General features: G+C 39.1%; 1 long non-coding RNA gene across 2 annotated transcripts; it reads right to left on the reverse strand.

Moving 5' to 3' along the window:
• LOC149004467 (uncharacterized) lies at positions 1-27867 on the reverse strand. Of its 2 annotated transcripts, XR_016175517.1 has the most exons (4): positions 27394-27867; positions 7050-7224; positions 2843-2996; positions 1-1565 (listed from the first exon to the last, which is right to left on the reverse strand). It is a non-coding gene; the product is annotated as an uncharacterized LOC149004467 (long non-coding RNA). The 2 variants fall into 2 exon arrangements; XR_016175516.1 differs by having other exon boundaries at positions 1-2996; positions 27394-27840.
• Between the last annotated feature and the right edge of the window lie 102 nt (positions 27868-27969).

Genomic DNA, 27969 nt, shown 5'->3' on the forward strand with positions numbered 1-27969 from the left:
CCATACAATCCACTACTCTTATTGGAACTTTATTAATAATTGAGTTCTAGTAATAACACATAACTTACCTTCTATACTACAATGTTGCATGGTAGGGTACTCAAACATAAATTAAAATAATTATGATACAACTGTGTGGGTTGATATAGACCATATTTAGAGAATGTGACATTAGTTTGACATACACAAAAAATTATTAAATCTCAATGGAATTTAACTTATAATTCCAAGGAAAAGAATCACTTAAAAAGCCTTTCCACAAATATCCAATATCAAAAGTAATAATGTTAATTCTTCCACAACTTATTATGGTAAATATTCATGTTCAAATCACATTGGTGAGTTTGAAATGGAAGAGATAATGCTTTCATACCTGTTCACTGAAGTATGTCAGAATCTCATGATTAGATATCTTTACTTGAAAAAGAAAAAAGCATAAAAATAAAGCTCAAGATTAGATATACCAAATGTTTGATTGTTTCATGCATGTATCAAGTCTCTTCCTTGCAAAATCTTTTGTTCTTGTAGTTGGTCTCCAAATATTCCAAACATAATGATTTTGCATCAGTTAGAAATGGTAGTTTAAAGAGGATGAGATGTCTTTTTCCTTTCTTTATTTGGATTATTTCCTCAATGCTGCATCAAATCATCAAAGGCAAATTGTGCTATTTCAAGGATTTCAAATTCGTGACTACTTAGATTACCATATTTTGGATACTTCTGCATTTACACAATGCCACGAAAAAACAATGTTGATGATTCTGATGAGTCTGACAATCCTAAAGTAGAAACTCATCATATTGACAACAAAACTCAATGAGAGATTCAAATCTATAGAGTGCTGAATGCAGATCAAGTGGTTCCTGTATGGATCTGAGCTGCACAGATAGAATCCATATGTGGTACCCAGTACTTTTCATGGGTTTTATTTACACCAATCATGCTTAGAATTGGTTGTTGGATGAGAAGATGTACCACTCATGAACACACTACTGATGGAAGTTGATGCGTTTCCATCTCAAAAACATTAAGCGGCACGACTTGATGATGAAGACCAAGCAAAACCAAAGATGTCATGTGAATGTCTCTGCTTTTGCAAATAAAAAAATGCTTTTGCAGAAGCATTGGTTGGGATATTTGTTAACCTCACTCTGCATCCAATTGATGCTATTACAACTCTTACTCCATTTTGTGGCATAAACCAGAAATATATCTCTTAATCTGTGAGCTGAAATTTAAATAGAAAGAGGTAAAAAGAAAATTGACACAACAGCTCTGGTTTGGCGTCTCATGTGATGAAACATGGTGATTTTAGAATCTATGGGGGGAAATGGAATTGTTTGAAAATTTGATCACACCAAAATCAATCGAAACCGTCCCAAACATGGAAACCCAAACTAATTAGGATTTCATTTTAATCTAAACATGATGGAAAAAGAACATACATTCCCCCCATAGAACATATATACACATACCTACAGTTAAACTAACTGATAAGAATCCAGAGCTAAACGAGTCTGGAACCGAACCTTCTCTTATTGATTTGGGTTTGGAATCATGCAATTCTGTATGTAAACCAATTGAAGTAAGCCAAAATTGAACCAAATCAACGAACTAACCATTGGATTTCATTAGCACTTCCTATAATCATATAATTAATGTCCATAACCAGTGAATTAAGGAATTCTCTACTCCCAAATACCAAAAATATAGAAATTTTCTGTAACAATGGATGGAAGAAAACATCCAACAATGTGTGCCGTCAAGTATAATTTTTAGTTCTACTTCTTGCTTTTCAATAAGACATACGTTGAAAAAGCTGAATCAGGTGGATTTCCTCCTAACCTTAAAGTCAAAATGATTGGAAGACATCGGTTTTCTATTCAAGTGAAAGACAATTCAAAAGGTTTTCCTTTAGATATTTGAGCCATAATTTGCTGGACGGTAAGGTTCACATCATGAAGGGACAGAAGGAAGGATAAAGGTTTATTGGGTTACAGAGATACAACCATTAGCAGCCCATAACCCAAAATCATGTCAACCAATGAACCCAGATGTTTGACCAGCTTCACTTCTATTGGAAGGGAGGACTGGAAAGGAGGAAGAAAGTTAAACTTTCTGACAAGATATGTGAAGCTTGAAGTTCACAAAAGAGAAGAAAAAAAAACTAAAAAAAGTTAAACCCACAGAATACTTGCATTTGACAACATTTTAGAAAGAATAAATAAACATCATTATGACATTAGCTTGATGTCAATCGCATATTTTTGAATTAGGGCTGGGGTTGCAGCTCTATCACATGGCTCCCCTATACATCAACACCTGGCCAGTGAGGAAATTAAACCCCAAGTTCAAGTTCAAGTTCAAGTTCAAGTTCAGGTTGGGTAGAAAATGAGACTTCTAATGACTCAGGAAAGAATGAAATTTGACAGGCACTGATATAGTGCACACACAAACTGAAAAAACCCTTCACTACAAGTACATAACAGAGCCTCAAACAAATGATATCTTAATGATCCATTCACAAGACATCAACCCTCAATACGGATGATCATTTCAACTCGGAGGAGAAGGGAAAACTGGGTTTCAGGTGTTCAGTTGTTAGGGAAGTTCAAGCCAAAACCCTGGGTTGGAAAATAGAAGAAGCATGGTCAAGTTCTGCTAAAAGCTTATGTTAAAGTATCTACTGATCATTATTCAATTCAGCAACTGTCGACATCTCGCTTGTCTAAGCTAGCCGACCATTTTACTTTGAAGTGAAGGATACCGTAATTAAGGGGAAGATCTTAGGTCTGTTGACTACAATGCTTTTTAAGAGAAAAAAGCTGAAAGAGTTATCCACCTTCAAAATTGCTTTTGCTCTTCTCAATAATTATTGACTCCTCTTTTGTTTGGGTTCGAGTGTTCCACCATTGGCTGTCCCTCTCATCTTATAATCCATCCAAAGCCACACAGAATCCTTTTCAATACCAACTGAAGATCGATGGCTTGTGTACCTGGAACTTCCGTCAATGTCTATTATTTTTCCATAAAGTCATGACAACCTCCTAAAGAGACAAACATTTAACAACTCAAAATGATTTTTCTGACAACTTGAACATTTAATGCCTTCATAAGCAGAAGAAAACTGAGATTGTGGAACCAACAACTACTTATCAGGAGGGAGAAATAATAATCTTTATTTGTATTCTCCTTTTTGACAAATGTTGAAAAGAAACATAAAATTCTGGAAACGACAAATACTTTTTTATTCAGGAACAAGCAATAATTTCATTTGTATTCACTTTCTTTGAACATAACATATATGAATATGCATGGTGGAAAATTTATAATCCTTGGAAAACAGATTTGGCAAGAACACCTAATAAAAGCTATTATCTTTTTTTTTTTTTGGTTTGCCAACCCTGGTTTCTAAAGCTTTACTCTGACTAATCCGATGTTCGACCCGGGTCGCACCCCTGGCTATGGTGAGTGAGTCTCCCAGCGGGAATTTTTTGCATCCATAAGATTTCGATTCCGAAACCTTGCTTAAGCAGACCAAGCTGCTTACCACTTGAACCAACCCCCGTTGGTAATAAAAGCTATTATCTAATAATATGCATTTCATACATGTCTTTTTCCAACGGATACTACAATACAAATCTTTTTATACTAATATTAGACAAAAAAATACAACCAGAAAATTCTAATTTAAAAACAATTACTTGAAATAAAAAATCTTGCCATAAACAGTTGCATGTTTGGGGTAACATCTATTGTTTTTTAATATTCTGGATGTGTTTTCGGCATAGTGGTTACGACTGCGTAAACACAATAAAATCAAGAAAATTTTGGATGTAAACTTACTCTTTCCACACATTTTCTTCTCCCAGACCTATGAACCCCATCTTAACCTTCCCTCTTTTTCTATTTTCTAAGTTAAAAGATAACAATTTGCTGAAACCATTTCATACGAAGAAAAGAACCCTTTTTCTTTTCAAATGGTTTCAGATACAACGTTGACAATTGAGCAAAATCTGAAGAAACGTTGACAGTTGACACAACCATGCTAATGAACCCAGCTTGGCTAATGAACTGTACTCATAGGATCGGCTAGGCTCAGGATCACAAGCTAGGACGCAAGGGCATTTAATGCTAAACTGCTCTTCCCTGTTTCTAACACCCTTTGCTTTATAAAATTAATAGTCTTCTTATCGAAGATCACAACGTATCTGTACGATCTTGCATGACGTCCCTCCATGCACGGATCTTCTTCCCATACTTTAAAGGGCTTCTTTTTGTTTATTCAAATCTGCTGATGACATGGTACGTCTCCCTACTACGTGTTCTCATACAAGTCGTCAGTTTTCTCAGGTGGGTCCACCGTCCACTCCAAATGGAAGAAATAGAAACCCTTTTAGCTCAAAGTCCCACTCTGTGCCTCAAAGCTCCACGTCATATATGATGACCTGTTCCCTTCCTTGTTCTATACTTTCAAACAATAAATCTTCCCTCTTTGACATACGTGCCTCCTTATTTTCTTGGAGTCGGAGATTTTTTTATCAATTTGATTAGAAGATTCTGTTTCTCTGACACTCGTTTATCACATCTTTAAAGAAATACCCACTTGTATACATCAATAATAATATAATTCTCTACCCATCATGGTATGGTAGAGATTCCCAACTCGATTTCTTGGTTTACATTATAAGGGCAACCCATTTTCCTGCTTTGCTTCGGTATTTTAGGGTATCAATTTTCTGAAAGGTAGGGTTTTCTTCCTACACTTAAAAGAAATATTTAATTCATCACTATAGCCAAAAAGGCCTGGTTAGGTCATCCCTCCACAAGTGCAGGGACCAATATAATGGAAGTGTAAATGGTTGATCCACCGCGTTAAGTACATAAATCAAATGAAGCAGGTTTCAGTGTGGGCAATCTACCGTATCAACACGCAGAACCAACAATGAAAGGAGAGAGAAACTAAAAAAAAATTTAAAAAGTAACTGTGATGAGGCATATAACAGATTGACTTTGTAGGTAGCTTTTCTCCCAGAAATGTGAAACCTTGTCGATGCTTCAAAGACATTGAAAATCATGTGATGGGAAGTGTCGTATCCACCTCCATCTAACTCTAACTTTGGTCAAATAGTTTTATATTCAACTACTGAGATCTGGCACTAACCATTACAATAACAGATTTTCTTGTATTCTCTTGCTTGTGTCCATTAAATTACCATAAGTGATATCAGTTTGTTAATACTATAAAGTTCTAATTTATACTCTATTAGCACGATTATAATCTGAAGCTCACGTCCCCATGCTTGCTATCATCAACACACCTCACTTCTTTCAAAACCCTAATTGCTGATTAAGGGTTTAATTCTTAATGAAACCAAAACTAAGGGTTATTGCTTGTACATGTGTTACCTAAATTGAGTCATCTACGTCTTTTAAGTTGACTCAAATACCTATACATTTGCTGGATAAATATATGTTTATAGAGAAGATTTGGTAGAGATCATATGAATATTGTTGATCTCTGTCGTCAGGTGTCCAATAATTCTCAACAAACTTTGAATTACAGAACATGTTGGTTAAGAAGGGTTCGTCTAGTTAGCAACTCCACATTTTCTAGTATTAAAAACTGAAAGCTATAACTATGTTTGTGGACGTAGTATATTCCTATTATTCAATCCAATCCATGCACAATATTTAAAATACGCAGTTGATACTACAAACTACATTATCACTATCCATGCATACTTAATATAAACTATGCAGCTGTAGCTATGCACCAAACTATAAAAAGTATATACTAACGTATGAAAAAGGTCGTAATAGTGGTCTTGATTATTGCTCAATCATGAAGGAGAGAAGCTACATACGAGCTACACATTGACCATCAATGGCAGTGCAAAACTAGATTCCCTCTAGGGTTAAGAGACATGTTTCTCTTCAGTTGTGTACTCAAGGTGGAAACTGATAATTTAATCCGAAAGTAGAAATGCAGAGTAGCATACAGGGTTAATACTCAAAAGAGAGGAAGGCATGGTTTCTTAAGCTTGTAAAAGTGGATTTCTAAAGTTAGTTGGCCAGAAAATTAACAGAACTCGTGAGTTGTTGTGGTTCAGTAATGTAATGGAACAAGTTTTTGAGTCAACTACTCAAAAGAATTCCGGCTGCTTAGAAGAAGCACAGAATCCCATCTGAACATCCAAACGGATCAACTCAGAATTCAGAAAATGTTTCCAAAGGGTTTGCTTAGTCTGGTAACTCAATGATGAGTACAAGATTCAAAGAGCAACCTTTAAAAGTATGCAGTTTGAAACTCCAACTGGATTCACTTTTGCTCACAATAAAAATAAATGGTCATGGCACACATTTCAGCTTGCTAATGAGGATACTAGGGGAGGCAAGCCCTAGTTTCACCAATTGGTTAGACTCCTAATGGAACACAAGTCCTTCTAGTCACAATGCTTATCCATAAATTATAATAAGGGGGGGGGGGGGGGAATATTTCCAGTAGTTTTCCATAGACCATATGATTCATCTACATCAGAAAAACCATAGAAGATTGCAGTTCTGTCTAAGAAGGTTATATACTTTCATTCCAGTTGTTGCAGTTTTATTTGGATTCTCCTTGTAAGGGGCAATACAGTGTTTAGCTTTATTTTATTTTATTTTATTTTATTTTATTTTATTTTATTTTATTTTTTCCAACCAAAGATATAAAATATTAGATACTAAAAATTTAAGATGCTTTTCATACCTAGAGTCATCTCTTTTAAGCCAAGGGAAGTTGCATTGGCTACCTCCTTTATTTCCTAGTTCTGCCAAGTGGCCTTGAAAGTTTAGAAAACCATTTTCTAATACTTGGCTCCTGTATTTGTGCCATGTCCCTCATTGTGGATAACCACACCTTACTTCCTTTGACATGTGTCCTGATATGGTTGATCATCTTTCCTTCTTTTTCTTTAACAACCCACAACTAAACCATCTTCTGTCCCCGTCAACTAAGTTCTTTGTCAGAAGTAAACATTAGCATTTCAGATTCAGATCATACTTACATAGAAAATTTGGTCCCTCAACATCATTGACTGAGTCTTGTGGCCATGGTGGTTACTTTTACTCTGAATTTCCATAGCCATTGATCATGTATCTGCCAATCTGTATCTCCCCAAGCTCAGGTCATTACCTTTATGCTATCCATGAGCTCTATGGCATCTCCTCTCCATATTGTATCTGTCATTGACATTTTGATTAACAACAACATGGAATTATTAATACAGGAATAAAGATCCATTAAGAGAAAGAAATGCATAGATACAGGAGATTCAGCAAAAATGCAGTGGCAGACCAAAAATATTCTTCTCTCTCACTCAGTTGAAATGTAATCAGTTGATCCCTCTTAACAGAGTACATAAAAGTGACCTACGAAAGCAGGTTTTTTCTTTTTTTCTTGGGTGGGGTTGGGGTCCTGGGGAGGTGTAAAATATGTGCATGGTACCACACAAGTCTGTATAGAAGTATCATCCATATAAATCCACATGGCCAGATCAAGAAGGAAAAACAAGAAGGAATCCAACATGAAGGAACTAGTATGCTAAAATCACAAAGATTCTTTTCCCAAATTCTAAAATGCTATAAGCAAAGTTTAAATTTTTTGCAATATGTTTTATAAACTTGCAACATGTTTGGAACCAACCACTAAAGCTGCAGAAAAGTCTTTGAGCCACAACTTAAATCAAAATAGATTGAATACTAGATGGTAGAATGTGTTTCAGAAAATTAAATTTTAACTAGGTATTGTACTAAATTCTGGAAGTCACTCCGTTTGGGTAATCCTTGTTAGAGCTCGGCTGACTAAACAGTCTAACACATGTACCCCCTTGAACTCTATAATAATGCTGAAGCGACTATTTGGAATCTGTTTATCTTTTGTCCATGGACCAAATGACTATGGGCTGCTAGTCCTCTGGGACTGCGTACAAAGTATCTCCAGTCTGCCTCCCTCTTGCACCTCTGTTCACACCTCTGTATCACTCATAATTGGCACAAGAATACTTTGTCATGGATATGTGTTTATCACATGTTATTACATATGGAACTGTTTTAATAAGGTGTTTCTCTCTCATTTAAAACCCAATGCTGACAATTTGCTGAATACCATTTGCTTTTGGGTTGAACATGTTTCTAATGCTCAAAGTAGCCCACCATCTTTCCTGCAGCAGTCTCAGGATTTTGGGCATCTGAACTCCTTTTCTTCACTCCCATAGTCTATTAATTGATCCTGTGTTGATTATTGCAGGAATCCCATCACAGGCACTAATCCCAGGAGGGTAGATTTTTTTTGTTTGGCTCACCAGGGAACCAGCATTTTGTATCGGATAGAAAGAATTCAGGCCAACTATTGGATCTATTGACTACTGCTCTTTATGGGGTTCTGTTATTCTGTTGAAAGGCACTTGGCTATTGACTGTCTACTCTTCCTTTTTCAGCAAGGATGTGTGCACCGGGATGCATGGAAAAAAAATTCGAGGGAAAATTAAGTTTTGACCTTGTGAAAACGGGAAATTTCATGGAAACTTATGAATTTTTCCTGCAAGTTTTGATATCAAGTTTCAACAGGTTGTAAGGGGTATTTTGGCATGACACTTTGCATATAAGCAAAGTAGAGTTTAAATTACACATTGACACATTCATTTTGCTAAAAACGTCAATGTAGATATGTCATTCAAAGTATATAACATCAATGTAGATTTTTTTGACAAATACGCTATAAATTAGCTACTCAAGTACATAACATTCAATATATAACTTATAAGTTCAAAACACCAAATACAAAGTAACTGACAATAAAAGGGAAGTACAACTCAGTGCCAAGAGGATTGCCCCCTTGGTGGATCCATCCCATGAGCCAAGTAGTACCGTGCCTGTAACATCCTCTCCTTTGACCAACGAACATAGACATCCCATGACATGTTATACCTATGGTTGTTGAGGTAATCAACAATTGCAGCTCTATAAACCTAGTCATCATCATGCCTAAAATAACCAATCTGAGGGAATACACAATTTAGATAGGGAAATCCTGATGGAGGGGGAATTGGTTGTGGTATTTGGGGAAACATAAAAGAAATTAAAAAAAAATCAAAATTTGGAAAACCACGAAACTTGCAGAAAAATGTCCTAGGTTTCCATGAAATTTCCCATTTTCACAAGGTCGAAACTTGAATTTGCCACAAATTTTTTCTCATGAACCGGTTGGTCTAGTCGGGCCGAACTAGGTTTCGACCCAATGGGGGGAAATTTCCCACTTTCGCATGGTTTTGTCGAAATTTCCCGGGTTTCGATCGAAACTTAGGATTTTTTTTTTTATAAAGTGTTTGTTTTGAGCTCCTGGAAATGGGAAATTTCGCTCCTAATTTCAAGGGTTTCGAATGAATTTTGTTCCATGCCTGGATGTATCCCAAGCTTAGAAACTTCTATAAAATTACTTATGAGTTTTCCATTTTCTTATAAAAAAACCATTATTGTTACAAGGGAATCCCAACTTTATTTCTAAGAAGTAAAAGACAACCAGAAACACAGACACACATGAGAGGGCAGGGGGGAAAATGAAAACATACAAACAAAAGTTTATAATGCACAAAATTAAATAAATTACAACTCTTAAAGAATGCAACTCTCATTAGAACATCACTTACAATTGTAAATTTTGCTGTAGAAGCATCTTGTTGAAAAACCATGTAGAAAGCTTTGTGATAAAAATTGGGGGGGGGGGGGATTCAAAATCGTATATATTTTCAATACAACAACAACAACAACAATAAGCCTTGTCCCAACTAAATGGGGTCGGCTACATGGATTCTTGCCCTCCAATCAGTTCTATTCGAGGCCATGCTAGATACAAGGCCTAAGCTATACATATCCTTTCTCACCACTTCTCCTAAGGTTATCTTAGGTCTACCCCTAGCTCTTCTAGTTCCTTCAATATGGATTATATCACTTCTCCGTACAGGAGCATTTATAGGTCTCCGTTGAACGTGGCCGTGCCACCTCAAACGACTTTCTCTAAGCTTATCACTTATGGGAGCAACTCCCAGCCCAACTCTAATATGATCGTTTCTTATCTTATCCATCCTAGTTTTGCCACTCATCCATCTTAGCATCCTCATTTCTGCTACACTGAGTTTATCTATATGATTCTTTTTAACAGCCCAACACTCTGCACCGTACATCATAGCTGGTCGAACAACGGTCCTATAAAATTTTCCTTTAAGCTTTAATGGAATACGCCGATCACATAAGACCCCGGACGCACCTCTCCACTTCATCCACCCTATTTTAATTCTTTGGGAAACCTCATCTTCCAAATCACCTCTTTTACTTATGATTGAACCTAGGTACCTAAAACAATCACTCTGAGAAATCTCTTTATCGTCAAGTATCACCACTTCATCATCCGCCGATCATGACTAAAGTTACAAACTAAATATTCTGTCTTCGATCTACTAAGTTTAAAGCCTTTTGATTCCAAAGCTAATCTCCATGATTCTAATTTGGTATTAATCCCCACTTGGGTCTCATCAATCAACACAATATCATCCGCAAAAAGCATACACCAGGGGACCTCATCTTGAATGTCTTTGGTTAATTCATCCATTACCAGTGCAAATAGATATGGGCTTAAAGTTGACCCTTGATGTAGCCCAACTGCTATCAGGAATTCATTACTTTGTCCCCCCACTATTCTAACACTAGTCACCGAACCAGCATACATATCCTTAACTATATCTATATATTTACTTGCAACACTTCTTTTCTCTAGTACTTGCCAAATTAACGCTCTAGGGACTCTATCATAATCTTTTTCTAGGTCAATAAATACCATATGAAGATCTTTCCTACATTCTCTATACCTTTCCATAAGTCTCCTAATTAAGTAAATAGCCTCCGTTGTAGATCTTCCCGGCATAAACCCAAATTGGTTCTCCGTAATCGTAGTTAAGTGTCTCAAACGGGTTTCAATTATTCTCTCCCATAATTTCATCGTATGGCTCATCAATTTAATGCCCCTATAGTTATTACAACTTTGAATATCTCCTTTATTTTTGTAAATTGGAACCACAACACTTCTCCTCCAATCATTTGGCATTTTCCCTGTGCTCATAATCTTATTAAACAACTTAGTCAACCAAACTAGTCCATGGGTTCCTAAGCTCTTCCATACTTCAATTGGGATTTCATCAGGACCTTGTGTCTTGCCGAGTTTCATCCTCTTTAAAGCTTCTTTTACTTCGGACATCGAAATTCTACGTATATAAGTTCGGACCTTGGTGCCTTGGTGAAAAGTGTAATCGTCCGAAACATAAGTGCTTGAAGAATGCTCATTTAGTAAACTAGAGAAATAGGTTTCCCATCTTTTCTTAATATCCTCCTCACAAACTAATACTTTACCATCTCCATTTTTAATACATCTAACATGGTCAAGATCTCTACTCTTCCTATCCCTCATCTTAGCTATCTTATAAATAGATTTTTCCCCTTCCTTTGTGCCCAATTTATTATACAACTCTTCATATTTCCTTTCCCTTGCTTTTCCTGCAATTTTCTTAGCTTCATTTCTATCCAACCTATACCTATGAAGATCCTCAACATCTTTAGTTCTTTGCCATGCCTTAAAACTAGCTTTTTTATTCCTAATGGCAACTTGAACCTCACTATCCCACCACCACGTCTCTCTATAAGAATGAGTCTTTCCTTTTGATTCACCTAGAACATCTTTAGCCACCTTCTTAATACACATAGCCATCTCATTCCACATTGCATTGGTATCCCCTTTAAAATCCCATTTTCCTTGTTTGACTACTTCATTAATGAAGGATTTAGAGTACTCTCCTTTCAAATTCCACCATCTTATTCTGGGATAGTTTACCTTGGACCTTTTATGTGTTCTTGGAACTAAGCACATATCCAAGACCACAAGTCTATGTTGTGCAGTTAAGCTTTCCCCCGGTATCACCTTGCAATCCTTGCACAACAATCTATCAGTCCTTCTAGTTAGGAAGAAATCTATTTGGCTTCTATGCTGTCCACTTTTGAAAGTAATTAAATGTTCATCTCTCTTTTTGAAGTAAGTATTTAATATAGATAGATCAAAAGCAATAGCAAAATCCAAAATTGAAATCCCCTCCTCATTCCTTTCTCCAAAACCATATCCTCCATGAACACTCTCATATCCTCTTTGATCTTTTCCAATATGTCCATTTAAATCACCTCCTATGATAATCTTTTCTCCTTGACGAATTCCTTGCATTAATCCATCCATACTTTCCCAAAATTTTTCAATAACAAAAATTATTAAAGACCTATTGGGCAAGAGATAAAGTGAAGTAATGCTTATAAAGAGAAACACAAAAACAAAAGGGATATTTTTTGAATCAATCGTGTAACCAACTCCATTCCCTACTAATTTCAGTAACAAAATTGTACTTCACTTTCTAAGCAGAACATCATTAATTCTTCTGTTATGAGTTTTCTTTTGTTTACCCTCCTACCTTCTCTATACGATGGCTTTGGACATGTTTACCATATCACTCTGCATCAATTCTACTTCCAACTAAGTTTCTTTTCAGTCACTTTACAATAGAAAATTGTATTCTACTTCATCTTGTCTCAAAAGATACAAGGAACCCCCAAAAGCAAAGGTTATATGGCATTGACAAAGTAAAATCTTAACCCAAAAAAAAGATAATTCATTTCGACCAAAACAGGGAGATAATTAATTTCTTACTAACTTAATTTTATTCGAACTTAGTTCTTTCTAAGACATGCTGTTAATGGTCAGATATTTACAGGTTTCAAAAACATATTGTGGGCCTAAATATGCACCTCAAATGACTTTATTTACAGGCTAAAATCTGGGCTCCCAATGAACCTCCAATTCAGGATCCGATGATACATCCCCCAGCAGTCAATTGATAGGGGCTCTCACCTCTTACAGGACAGCCTACGCTAGCTATCCTGGGTCAAAATGGATTCCTAGAATCTATCAGGTACCAGTTGATTAGAAGTATATTGTTTTCATATCAGTACTGAATATGATTGAATGTTCTATTCTACGACAATATTCCATCAGACTGTCAAAAGTTGAAATTCATAAAATGCAAAAATTAAAAAGAAACTAGAGAAATGTATTGTACACCAAAACTGAGTTGGTAGTAATCGTTAAACCATATAAACATACAAGTTTGGTGACATCGAATATCCTACTTGAATAAATCAATATATTTTGAGTGCAGAATTTATGTCACTGTCTCCACAAATTGGCTCTACTATTGACGCAATTGTCTTATATTGAATTTCAAACAAAGTTCTGTGGTTTTATGACTTTATCTATACAAGCGAAATTTGTTTGAATCCAATAGTAGAATAAGATGCATCAACTACAAGAAGAAACTTTATTCATCAAGCAGAACAACTTTCCCCAACTACTCAATCCACCATGTCCCAGAACAATCTAAACTATAGTCCACACAATTGCTTCAAGGAGTTATATCTAGCTGATTCCTTTCTTAATTGGTTGAACATTAAGTACTATAATACAAATAACTAAGTATTCAAGAGGCAGTAAAAAGTAATTTGACAAGTTTCCCTGTAGAGAAAACCCCAAACTGATCATCAACCATGACAGCCAATTTATGGCTAATAAGATTTTCAAGTTCTCATCATATCACTGAGCCTGACAAAATTTACGGTCTTCACAGTCCCAAATTAAGGATCCAAATGCCCAACTATAAATTGTAATATAGACTTTAGTCTTTCAAATGAAATGTCTCCTTTTAGCTGATCCCCCTAGACTTCCACTATTCAATTCATATTGAACAGAATAATTCTTGTAAAATAGCTCATATTAATGACTCTGAACCATAAGTATCACACAACTATCCCGAACCAAAAAGACAAACCAAGGAATTGATCACATAAATCATAGATGACATGCAATATATTTTGTACTTAATTTACTTTCTCCATATTATCAAGGATTTACTGTGAAAAGCATTCGTGAAAAATCAAAAACCTAGCGACAAATGAGAAAAAACGCCACTCAAAAGAAGAGCTTCATTTTACCAATGACGCACTGAAAGATGACCCAAGGTTATAAAGGTTGCAGCAGTAAAGCTGTTTTTGTTGTTCAACCTCAAAGAATAAAACATAGATGTGGCCTGGGACTTCACCAGCCGGTGCATCCAAGCAAGTTAAAATTCACAAGTTTCACAGAACCTGTACTAGACCTATCACTATTTCTCCGGAATGGTTGTGGATTTTAAGGACCTTTTCTGGCTCTACTATTTGCGATATAGTAGGTAAATTAATCTTTGGGGCTACTGTTCATCACTTCTAGTGGGAGCGAAAACTCAGGAGATGGACCTCAAACTCTAGGTCCTTGGATTTGATTTGGAAAATCATTTGCTTTGATGTCTCCTCTAGGCTTCAGTTGTTCTCCCATTCCCCTTTTGTGAACTCACCAAGGAACAAACACATTGTTGTTACTTAGGGTTTAGCTCTTCTTTCCAACCTAGCTCCCCTCCCCCTCCTCTCTCTTTGTATATTCTCTCCTCCCCTTCAGATTTCAGTAATGATAGTTTCTCCATTCGAAGAAAGAAAAATAATTTAATTCAAAGTTTCATTTTGAGATATGGCTAGCCTATAGCATAGAAGTGAGACAAGGACATTTTGACATTAAACTAGGTTTGAAACTATAAACATAAAAAAAAACTGTTTGAAATATTGTGGTTTTGAAGTCAACATTCCCAAGATCTATGGAAACCTAAGTACCTAACAAGCTCGGACCAAGCAACATCAATGAATAAGTCATATCTCATGATCATTCAAAAATGAGTAGTAAGTGCTGTAATTATCAAGGCATCGCCTAGGTGCTGTGGTAATTCTGGGCATCCTAGTGCCGCCTAGTGCTGTTTGGTGCTGCCTTGATTTTCCAACCCCCACCCCGCGCGCACAGATGTCTTGTTGCTAGACAGAGTGACAACTACAGCAAGTGCCAGTTGAACAATAGATTATTTGACATACCATCTCCAATATATGCTTAGGTCAACATTTGTCAAAAGCACATCAACTGAAGCAAGGAAGACCCCCACTCAAGTGTGCAACATGACTATATAGTGTTATTTTCTTTAATCCTAGCAAACAAAAAATCCTTCTTTTAAACAGATTGCAAGGTTGACTACAACTCTTTTGTTCTGCATAAAAACAGGTTTTAGGCTTCTTAAAATTTTAAAATCTGGGGAAAGAGATGCCAAATATTCCCTGGTAGAAGTAGCAGTGCCAGAAGTTTATAGACGACCAGAAGTGAAAGGGGAAAGAAGGGAGAAGGGATACCTGATAAGAAACAGAATTGCAGGAAAAGAGAGGAGAAACGCAAAAGGAGGAAGGAGAAGGGGGAGGCATAGAGTGCACATGCATACACAAAGCTCACCTTGAAGTCATTCTTTTCTATTCCATTGTCAATATGTTGATTACAAGCATATAAGTGATAAAAGAGAGATACTTAAATAAGAAAACAACTATAATAGGACTCTTAACAATCTAAAACTTAATAAAACCATTTTATTCTTATGTATCCAACCCAAACTAAAAATTTGTTTACTTAAGTATCACAATAAAACAAATGATAAAACCCCAAATATCTAATACACTAAAATCTGTATTTAGACCCAGTTCTAAATAAAGATTCCCAAATGGATTTTTGTCACTCAAGGCTGTGTGCAACAGAAGTTTTGATAGCATAATTTATTACTGTAACTGCAGAAGTATCTCTGGGACATGTTTCCATTTCTTTTGTGTCTGTTTTTTACATCTCTGTTATGTTTGTTTAGCTGTACTGTTTAGGTATAAAGGATACTCTACTCAGATACTGGTTTCTTTTTCTAGCCACTGCTTTCATGGTACCAGCACATGTTAAACCAATGTATGCTACCCTTTTTTTATAATTCTGAGAAAACCTTGTTGGGTTGACCCATCTTGGGTCTAGCAACATGATGAGGCGGCCACTTTGAGAGTTGGGCCCACTTTCTAGTAAAGTGGATGTGAAATTAATTTCTCTTTTAGGAATAAAACGTACAAGTGGAGTTTGTTGAGTACTCTTTCAAGGAGAGAGAGTAGTGGTCTTGGAAAAAGACTTTCAACTTGAATTGTGGAGAGACTATTGAGAGAAGGCATTAACAATTTTTGGAGCTCTCTTAGAGAAGAAGATTTGCAGAAAAATTACAGCAAGCATTCTTTCTTCTTTGTTGGCCATTGGGAGGTCGTTTCTTGCAGTCTCTCACATAGAAGAAAATTCGACCGAAATTGTCGAAATTTCGGTCGAAATGTCTACATTTTAAAAACGAAACGAAATTTCAATTATTCGGAAAAGTATCAAACACGAAATTCACCATTTCGACCAAATTTCGACATATCAGCATCCAACTGTTTTCCTTAGTTTTTGTTGATCATCCCATCACTACCCTTTGCCTCAAACACCACGTTACCAAGCCCCAAACACCTCCTAAGCCACAACAGCTACAAAGGAAACCCAGCAACAATAGAATGTGAAGCATGAGCCACACCCAACAGCCAAACTTCCCTTTTTTATTTTTGTTTTGTTCATGCCTTAAATGATCTTGTATTGCCTTGAAATTAATATATGTTAGCCTAGGACATGATCATAATTGTGTTTTGTTAAACTTATCCTTTTATTATTTGCTACCATTTTTTCATTTTTATTATAATAATTATTTTCTAAAATTATGTATTTTTATTTTATGTATAAGTAATAGGCTAGCTTATATATTTGAGACACCACACGATCGCCGGTCATTTTATTTTGTTGACTGTGTATAGTAACCACACCAAACAACAGAGTGTTGATCATGCATGTAGCAACGTTGACGCGGAACAGCATTTGTTAGTATACTTGAATGATAAATTTCAATAGTTTGTTTTTACAAATACTAGTTCCATGTGTTTATATGCTTGAAATAGGTAGTATACAGAATCCAAATCATTTTGAGTCCATATGAGGCCCGAAATTGAAGTTAATTTTCGAAAAGTGTCGTGATCATTTGACCAACGAAATTTGGCCTTTTGCAAGGTCGAAATTCCTGTTTCGGTCGAAATTTCTTCCTTGGTCTCTCATACTGCCAGCAGCGGAGGTAAAATCTAAGCTATTTTGGGGGGCATTCTAGAGGTGAGAAAGAAACACTGTTTGGTTGTATTTCTTGTTTATATGATAAAAGCTATGTTAGGGCGTTCCTCAACAAAAGAAGCGTCGCACTACACTATGGCCCGAGTGCAGGGATAAGTGGGCAAGGGTTAGCTAGGGCGTCCCCTGTAAGCGACGCGTCGCATCGGCGCCTATATGTGGTGATAAGTAGCAAAGGTTCCCACGCCGTGGACGAGTGCGGGTAAAGAAGCCAGTCCTAAAACGTAGGATTAGATTGGCATCTTAGAACATAAGATCTTTAATAGGTAAGAGCTTAAATTTTTATTTTTTGGATGAATAAATAATATATTAAAGCAATAGGCAGAACAACAGGAGAAAATACAAAGCGGGAAAGAGAAAGGGGGGGGGGAGGAGCAAGGAGCTCAAGAAGAGGGGGTGAGAGTGCAATTGAGGCCCCAGAAACTAACAATTAACCTATTTATGGGGTTGTCAGCAACAGGGGGATGGAGAAGGGAGAGCAATCTAGAAGAAACATCAAAGAAGATGGCTTTCCAAATCAAATCTAAGGAGCGAGATTTGGGAGTCCATCTTCGCAGGATGCACTCTCACCAAATGTGATGGATGGCGGCACTGAAGACTAACTTGCCAAGGCGATCACAAATGGAGTTACCAGCAAAGTTCCTAGAGATCCAAGACCAATCACGAACAAACCCGTATGAGCGTCTCGAGCGGGGCCAAATGGATGCAAGGACTCTATCTCAAAGGGGGCGGGAGAAGGGGCAGGAGAAGAAAAGGTGGTCAATGTCCTCAGAACCACTCCAGCAAAGGGTACAACTAAGGTTGGCGGGGATATGGCGGCTAATGAGGAAAGATTGGGTAGGGAGAGCAAGGTTAAAAGCTCTCCAAAGGGTGAGAGAATGGCGGGGAATGTGACCTTTGAACCAAACCAAATGGGACCAGGGGACCAGGGGGTGGGGACATCGGAGAAGGCTCCATGCTGAGGAAGTGGTGAAGGATTTGGACAGCGAGGGGGACCAAATGGTAGTATCACGGGGAAGGTTCAGGATAGGGGGAGAGAGTTCCAGACATGTGTGAGACTGGGGTGGGGGAGAGGGGACCAAGCCCCGAGGGGTATGAAGGTGTCAAGGGTGGCAGTCTCAGGGATGCGGGTCTCATAGACTAAGCGGGGGCCAAGAAGAGTGAAGAGAATGCCCATCGGATGCCAAGGGTCAAGCCAGAAAAGGGTTGAAGAGCCAGTTGAGACTTGGATAGAGATGGCAAAGAGAGCACGAGGCTGGAGGAGAAGTAACTTCCTCCAGATCCAAGAAGGATTTGAGGGACAAGAAGTAGTCCAAAAGGAATCTTGTTTGAGAATGTAGGAATAAACCCAGGAGACCCAGATGGAGTCGTGCTTGGTAGCAATCTTCCAAATGAGATTGAGGAGGCAGGCTGAGTTAACATCGAGGACGGATACCTAGGCCACCCTCAGCTTTGGGACGACAAATCGCAACCCAAGAGATGGGATGAAGGAATCTAGAGACTTCTTGGCCTTTCCAGAGAAAAGCACAAAAGAGGGACTCTATGGACTGAATAATGGATTTGGGGAAGGAAAAGATACCACTCCAATAAAGATAAGAAGATTGGAGGACAGATTGAATGAGCACCACTCTCCCAGCAAAGGATAAAAGCTTACCTTTCTAGAGTTGAAGCTTTTTCCTAATATTATCAAGCATAGGGAGCAATGATGGCGGGTGAGCCTGCCTGGGATGAGGGGGAGACCAAGGTAGGTCACAGGGAAGGAGCCAGGACTGAAACCTGAGAGCTGCAGAAGAGAGGCTCTGGTAGAATCCAAGACACCGGAGAGAAAGAGAGTGGATTTGCTGAGGTTGACACGGAGGCCATAAAGAGATTTAAAGAAGGATAGGGAGGAAAGAATGATGGAGATGGATTGATGGTCAGCTTTGGAGAAGATCATGAGATCATTTGCAAAGGCGAGGTGGGTAAGGTTAGTGGATCGGCATTTGGGGATGGGAGAGATGAGGAGCTGATCCGTGTTAGATTGGAGGATACGGGAGAGGACCTCAAGAGCCAGGGTAAACAGGTAAGGTGAAAGAGGGCAGCCTTGGCGGATTCCCACCCTAGAGTGGAAGAAGCCAGCAAGGGAGCCATTTGTGATGATGAGAAGAAGGGGGTGGAGATACACATCTCAATCCAATGGATAAAAGCCGGAGGGAAACCCATAGCAGAGAGGACCTCGCTAATGAAATCCCAATGGATAGAATCGAAGGCTTTATGAAGGTCCACTTTCAAAAGAGCAGCCGGGGAGTGAGAAGATCTTTCAAAGCCCCGAACGATTTCTGCGCAAAGGAGAATATTGTTCGAGATGCTTCGGCCCGAAATGAATGCAAATTGGTTAGGGCTTACAAGAGAGGGAATAACCTTCTTGATTCGATTGGCAAGGATTTTGGAAATGAATTTGTAGATAACATTGCAGAGGGAAATGGGGCAGAAATCAGAAAGAGAGGTGGCTCCAGGCTTCTTGGGAATGAGGCAGAGGAAAGTTTGGTTAATGGAGGAGAGCTGAGAGGGATTGAGAAAAAAGCTCCAGATGGCGTGGACAAGATCCTCCACAATGAAGTCCTAGGCAAATAAGAAGAATCCCATATTGAAACCATCAGGGCCAGGGGCACGATTAGCCTTATGAGAGCTGATAGCAAGTAGGATCTCCTCACGGGAGGGGATAGAGCGGAGAGAATCCAAATCAGTGGGAGAGACGAACTTGTTAAGGAGCGAGGGGTGGATGGGAGGCCGAGGAGGGAGGGAAGGTGGAGAGAGAAGGTAGGAAAAGAAAGAGACAACTTCATTCCTGATACTAGGGAAATCAGTGATCCAGGAACCGCTCCTAGTCAAGAGACCAGGAATGGAGTTGTAGTTCAAATGGCCCTTAAGGAAGCGGTGGAAGTATGCAGTGTTTGCATCCCCAAGTTCAAGCCATTTGATTCTTGCTTTTTGCCGAAGAAAACATTTCTCTTGGGAGGAAAGAAAAGAGAGTGCAAGGGAGAGCACTCGCTCTTCCTCAGCAAGAGATATGTTTGAGGGATCCCCTTGGAGAAGGAGCTGGATTCTAGAGAGGTCTGAACGGCAAGAAGAAACTTGGGAGGAGATATTTCCAAACGTGGAAGAGTTCCAGGATCGGAGGGCAAGATTTGTGTTCCTGAGCTTGCAGGCCAAGGCAATCAAGGGGAGAGAGATACAATGGGTCGGCTGATTCCAAGCCTCGATGACCGTAGGGAGAAAAGAAGGGCTGGAGGCCCACATATCGAAGAATTTGAAAGGCTTGAGACCGGAGGAGGGGAGGTAGAGAATATGCAGGGTGCAGGGAGTGTGGTCAGAGAGACTGGGAGAGGAGAAATAGGCATGGGAAGCAGGGAAGGCGGAGAGCTAGGCTCATTAACAAGGAAACGAACTAGCTTGGAGGAGATACGAGCTTCCCCAATCCGCCGGTTTTGCTAGGTGAGAAAGTGGCCAGACCATCGAAGATCGGAGAGACCAGTATCCTCAAGGCAAGAATTAAAGTCATCCACAGCCACAGGGTCAGGGAGGTTTCCGCCAACCCTTTCATGCAAGAATCGAACGATATAAAATCACCCCCTATACCCTGAGGGAGGCCTTCAGCAGTAGGAGCAAGAGAGCGAAGATCATCCCAAAGAGGAGAGCGGTCAGATGGCCAGTTAAAGCCATAGATAATGGTGAGAAGGAGGGGGGAGGATGAAGAGGGAGAGATGAGCTGAAGGTGCATGAATTGAGGGGACGAAGAGAGGGAAATTTGAAACTTCGATGGATCCCATAGGATCCAAATGCGGCCATTGGGGGCAAGGTTAGCATTGGAGGGGAAGGACCAAGATGGGGCAATAGCCTTGGCAATCCGAAGGGCATTATCATTTTGAATATGGGTCTCAATGAGGGCACAAAAAGAGGCTTTGGATTCACGAATGAAGGATTTCACATCAGCTTGCTTAGAAAGGGCATTTAAACCCCTTACATTCAAAATAATAATATTGGACAAGGACATGACTATTGTTGGGGAGGGGAAAAACCGTTTGAATTGCTTGAGGGCAAAAGGGCAGCATGAGAAGCGGGGTACTGAGGCACAGTTGACCAAGCAGGGGGAGTCTCACACAATGTAGAATGCAGGGGGGAGGGAGTTTCAAATAGGTTTGGGTCTATCGAGGAGTCAGAATTAGGAGAGAAAGGACAAAGGGGATAACTGGGGTGTTCGTTTGGGGAGAGCTCACGGAGGATGGTTGGGGAAACAGGGGTTGGGGGAGTTTGGTTCAGAGGGCACTAGAGGATAGAGGATGCATCTTTGCAGGGCAACAAAGGGGGGCTGTGGGTTGGGTCGAAGGCTTTAGATGGGTTGGCTTTCTTGATGGGTTTAGTAAGTTGTCGGGGGCTATGGGTTGGGTCAAAGGCTTTAGATGGGTTGGCTTTTTTGATGGGTTTAGTGGGCTGTCGGTGGATTGGGCCAAGATGGTTAGAATGGTTCAAAGGTTTTAAAATTTCTAAAAGGTTTAAGGTGGCAGATGGGCTTGAGAGAATAGGCCCATGAGGCGATGGGTTAAGAGGGGAGGTGGTGAGAGAAGGCGATAAGGATGAAGGGGGTTCAAAAAAGTCGGTGGGGCCCACTCCATCCTTATTGGCTAGGGTTTTAAAAGGATGGAGACTGGGAGACAGAACCAGAGCCGTCATCAAGGGAGGAGCAGGATTCAAAAGTTTGACAAAGGCTTGAAGCGGTAATGGAGGGCTTAACTTTTCGGTTGCAGGAGGGGGTGAAAGCTGAAAGGATGCTACACCAGGGCTTTCGTGATTGGCAGGGATGAGAGGAACTTGATTTCGCGATGACCTGGAGGCTGAAGCTTCGTCAACAGAGCCAACGGTGTGAAGAGGTGGAGCTTTTGGCAGGTCCTTGTCAAAGAGAGCAACGTCGTTCCCCTGAGGAGCAAGGTTTGCAGAGAACAAAGTCAGAGGGGCCAGCGGAGCAGAACCAGGAGAGCTTCAATTTTTTTCTGGTTTCTCTGATTGGTTTTTGTCGGAACAGAGGCCGGAGCTAAAACAGCAGGGAGGATCATCACCTAGACTTTTTCCAGCCGCATCAATCGAGGGATTTGAGCCAGATTAGAGAGCACTTCTTCCATTTTATCTTCAGGCGGCAGAGAGGAGCAAATCTCACCAAGAAGCCGAGGATTCACAGAGTTCGGCAGGGGCAAAATTCCATCCGATGTGTTGACAGTGGAAAAACCAAATTTGCAGGAGGCTACGTCATGACCGAAGGAGGCACAGGCGTCGCATCTTTCAGGGATCCAGTCATACGCTATAATTTGGTTGTAATGCAACCCATTGTCGTCTTCAATGATGATATGAGGGGGGAGGGGTTTGGTTGCAGAAACTTCAACGCAAATTCTAGCATATGAGAGACGCTCCAAATTTGCAGTTTTCAAGTCAAAACGGAGGGGCCGTCTGATGGTAGAGCCGATTCTACTAAGGCATTCTTGATTCCAAAAATCCAAAGGGAGCCCAGGGAGGTTGAGCCAGAGGGGAATAGAGTTAAGTCGACCCTGGAAAGCGGCAAAGAAGGTTCCTAGGACTTGATGAAGATGGGAGACTTACCAACAAACCATGGAGATCCTTCAATGGCTTTAGCTTTGCAAGAGTGAGAGGCGAACTTGAACAGGAAGGTATTGGCATTGATCAGGTGAGTTTCCAATGATCCTTGAGCGCGCCATTGCTTAGCTAGTAATGTTTTAACAATACCAAGGGGGGGCAAGTGCCAAGAAATTGGCCGAACACAGCGAGATTCCAAAGATTAATACTATTAGTAGTGGCTTCAGAAGGGCAGTGAACCGGGGGGCTGAGTTAGAGGAGGGAGCGGGGGGGATGAATGAGAGGCTGTAGCTGTTAGAAGGTAGAGATGGGATTGGTGAATAGGAGGGTTTAAACAGAGAGTTCCAGGCTTTCGGGGGGGACGCAAGGGAGCAAAGGATAGCAGGTTTAGAAGGGTCAGTGGAGGGGGAGATCACAGGTGGGACGATGCTGTAGGGGGCAGAAGGGGGAGGAGGGATGGATGGTGGCTGGAGGAGGGGGGGGAAGACGTCGGAGCTCATCACTCAACTTAGTTCTCTGGAGCTAATAGTTAGGTAAACCTCTTCAACCCGGTAAGAGCTTAAAATTGATAGATGTTATGAGGAAAAGAAGGATTAATATAGCTTGCATTCAAGAGACTAGATGGAAGACTAAAAAAGCTAAAGAGTTGGATGACTTTAAACTTTGGTATACTGGGGATAAAACTAATAAAAATGGAGTAGGTATAATTGTGGATAAAGATTTAAAAAATGATGTGGTGGATGTCAAAAGAGTGGGTGATAGGATTATTGTTGTCAAGCTTGTAATGGAGAAAGAGTTCGTAAATATAATTTGACCATATGCACCTCAAGTAGGATTGGATGAAAGTCTAAAGCAAGAATTTTGGGGAAATATGGATGGATTAATGCAAGGAATTCGTTAAGGAGAAAAGATTATCATAGGAGGTGATCTAAATGGACATATTGGAAAAGATCAAACAAGCTATGAGAGTGTACATGGAGGATATGGTTTTGAAGAGAGGAATAAGGAAGGGATTTCAATTTTTTGATCTATCTATTATAAATACTTACTTCAAAAAGAGAGATGAGCATTTAATTACCTTCAAAAGTGGACATCATAGAAGCCAAATAGATTTCTTCCTAACTAGAATGACTGATACATTGTTGTGTAAGGATTGCAAGGTGCTACCAGGGGAAAGCTTAGCTGCACAACATAGACTTGTGGTCTTGGATATGTGTTTAACCCCAAAAACTCATAAAAGATCCAAGGTTAACTATCCCAGGATAAAATGGTGAAACTTGAAAGGAGAGTGCTAAAAATCCTTCATTAATGAAATAGTCAAACAAGGTAAGTGGGATTTTAAGGGGGATACTAATGCGATGTGGAATGAGATGGCTATGTGTATCAAGAAGGTGGCTAAAGATGTCCTAGGTGAATCAAAAGAAAAGCTCCTTTCTTATAAAGAGACTTAGTGGTGGGATAGTGAGGTTCAAACTGCTATTAGGAATAAGAAAGTTAGTTTTAAGACATGGCAAAGAGATAAGGATGTTGAGGATCTTCAAAGGTATAGGTTGGGATAGGAATGAAGCTAAGAAAATTGCGGGAAAAACAAGGAAAAAGAAGTATGAAGAGTTATACAATAAGTTGGGCACGAAGGAAGGGGAAAAATGTATTTATAAGATAACTAAAATGAGGGATAGGAAAAGTAGAGATCTTGAACATGTTAGATGTTTTAAAAATGAAGATGGTAAAATATTAGTATGTGATGAGGACATTCAGAAAAGATGGAAAATCTATTTCTCTAGTCTAGTAAATGAGCATACTTCAAGCACTTATGATTCGGACGATTACACCTTTCACCAAGGCACCAATTTTCGAACTTATATACGTAGAATTTCGATGTCCGAAGTAAAAGAAGCACTAAGGAGGATGAAACTCGGCAAGACACAAGGTCTTGATGAAATCTCAATAGAAGTATAGAAGAGCTTACGAACCCATGGACTAGTTTGGTTGACTAAGTTGTTTAATAAAATTATGAGCACAGGGAAAATGCCAAATGAATGAAGGAGAAGCGTCGTGGTTCCAATTTACAAAAATAAAGGAAATATTCAAAGCTGTAATAACTATAGAGGCATTAAATTGATGAACTATACTATGAAATTATGGAAAAGAATAATTAAAACCCGTTTGAGACACTTAAACCATAATTACGGAGAACCAGTTTGGGTTTATGCCTTAAAGATCTACAATGGAGGCTATTTACTTAATTAGGAGACTTATGGAAAGGTATAGCGAATGTAGGGAAGACCTTCATATGGTATTTATTGACCTAGAAAAAGCTTATGATAGAATCCCTGAAGCGTTATTGTGGCAAGTACTAGAGAAAATAAGTGTTGCAAGTAAATATGTAAATATAGTTAAGGATATGTATGATGGTTCAGTGACAAGTGTAAGAATAGTGGGGGTACAAAGCAATGAATCCCCAATTACAGTTTGGCTTCATCAAGGATTAACTTTAGGCCCATATCTATTTGCATTTGTAATGGATGAATTAACCAAAGACATCCAAGATGAGGTCCCCTAGTATATGTTTTTTGTTAATGATATTGTGCTGATCACTTGATTAATGAGACTCAAGTGGGGATTAATACCAAATTAGAATCATATAGAGTAGCTTTGAATAAAAAAGCTTTAAACTAAGTAGAACGAAGACATAATATCTAATTTGTAATTTTAGTCATGATCGGGCAGACGATGAGGTGGTGGTACTTGACAATAAGGAGATCCCTCAGAGTGATTGTTTTGATCGGGTAGACAATGAGGTGGTGGTACTTGACAATAAGGAGATCCCTCAGAGTGATTGTTTTAGGTACTAGGTTCAATCATAAGTAAAAAAGGTGATTTAAAGGATGATGTTTCCCAATGAACTAAAATAGGGTGGATGAAGTGGAGAGGTGCATTCGGAGTCTTGTGTGATCAACGTATTCCATTAAAGCTTAAAGGAAAATCTTACAGGACCGTTGTTCGACCAGCTATGATGTACAGTGCAGAGTGTTGGGCTGTTAAAAAAAATCATATAGATAAACTCAGTGTAGCAGAAATGAGGATGCTAAGATGGATGAGTGGCAAAAATAGGACGGATAAGATAATAAATGATCATATTAGAGTTAGTTTGGGAGTTGCTCCCATTAGTGATAAGCTTCGAGAAAGTCATTTGCGGTGGGAAGGCCACGTTCAACGGAGACCTATAAATGCCCCTGTACGGAGAAGTGATATAATCCAAATTGAAGGAACTAGAAGAGCTAGGGGTAGACCTAAGATAACCTTAAGAGAAGTGGTGAGAAAGGATATGCATAGCTTAGGCCTTGTATCTAGCATGGCCTCGAACAGAACTGATTGGTAGGCAAAAATCCATGTAGCTAACCCCATTTAGCTGGGACAAGGCTTATTGTTGTTGTTGTTGGTCAAGATTAGTATAAAGCTTAATATTAGGATGAAAGTTAGGGTCAAGATCAAGTCCAAAATTGGGGTTAGGATTAGGGACGAAATCGGAGTTAGAATTAAGGCCAAAGTCAGAGTCAGTATTAGGGATGAAATCAGGGCTAAAATTGGACAAACAGTAATCCTAAGCCTACCCTTGGCCCTCATTTAGGGCCAAAATCTTTTGGCCCTAACCCGCCCTCAAGGCCAAAATCTTGAGCTCAAGCCCTATTTTGACTCAGGGCCGAATAGGGTGGGTCAAGGCCACCAGGGCCAAACTTGCACCCCTAAATGTTCAATCAACAGCTAAAGCTGAGTTTGTAGCAGCAACAATAGCAACCAACCAATCAATGTGGTTAAGAAAAATCAAACTGATTTGCAATTAAAGCAATCTAATAGCACTGTAATTATGATTGATAACCAGGCAGCAATTTAAATCTCTCACAATCCGGTCTTTCATGGAATGACCAAGCATTTCAATATCAATTTTTTATTTTTAAGAGAAGTGCAGAAGGAAGGGGAAAAAATGTTCTTGTTTATTGCAAATCAGAAAACCAATTAGCAGACATCTTCAGAAAGCCACTGCCAGTCAACAAACTTGAAGATCTTAGAGAGAAGCTTGGACAACTAAAGCAAGGAGGAGTATTAGAAAACCGCTTTGGTTCTGCTTCAGTTCTCTTCGTCCTAGTCATTAGGAAGTAGTTAGACATGTTTGGAGTCAGTTGCTCTGTTTTTTTTAAATTTCAGTTTCCCTAAATGTACTGAATTGATTCCAAAAGTTGTAGCTTCGTTTTGTGGCCTGACATCTCTTGTATATTGTTCTTGTTAAAAATTGCCTAATAACTACTTCTCTTGTTTTTCATCTTCAAGAGAAGTAGTCGCATTCTTACACCCCCCACAAAGACTTTGGACTTTCCAAATAAAATTAAAGCGGGAAAATATCTATCTACACTTCAGAAAGAATACTATAATAATAATTAACAAACTGTAGAATCGCAGTAAGAGTTTATACGACAACAGAAAGACGGCAAGCTTTTACTGCTGCTTGGAGTTCTCCGTGATACCTCGCTTTTGGAGACGGAAATAGTAATCCTGATCTGAAAAACAACTCTCCAGACAATGAAGATCTTCTAAAGCCGGATAAATTTGGAAACTTAATCTCCATTTCAATTGATTAACAACTCCAACGATTGCAAGCGATACCTTCCAGTAAAGAGTTGAGCGGAGTGACAACACAGCTTGAAGAGCAACGAGGATCAACTAATTGATGAATTGAGAATAGAGATGAATAACTTGAGAAATCCGTGACAAGAGAGAAGATAGACTTTGCTACTTACGGAGATGCTTTTGTTGCCGGCGACAACGATAACAGTGTCATGGATTCACGCTGTGCCATCGGCACCAGTACAGTGGAAGTGGACAGACTGACACTGTGTAAGCGAAGAGTAATCTTCTTGCGCTGGAACGCCAATCCCACGTAGAAGGCTACGAAGGCCCACAACTTGTTTGGTAATTTGACCATTTTGGGTTTTCATTTAATCTCAGTCGTAAGGGTAAAAGCAAAACGGGTCCTTAGAGCCAACCAATAAGAAAAGATCTGCACTTGGATACATATGGAAATGAACCTTGGGGGTGGTTTT

The sequence above is a fragment of the Hakea prostrata genome, chromosome 9, assembly GCF_041222555.1.
Source record: "Hakea prostrata isolate BN-2017 chromosome 9, UWA_Hpros_2, whole genome shotgun sequence".
Classification (NCBI taxonomy): Eukaryota; Viridiplantae; Streptophyta; class Magnoliopsida; order Proteales; family Proteaceae; genus Hakea; species Hakea prostrata.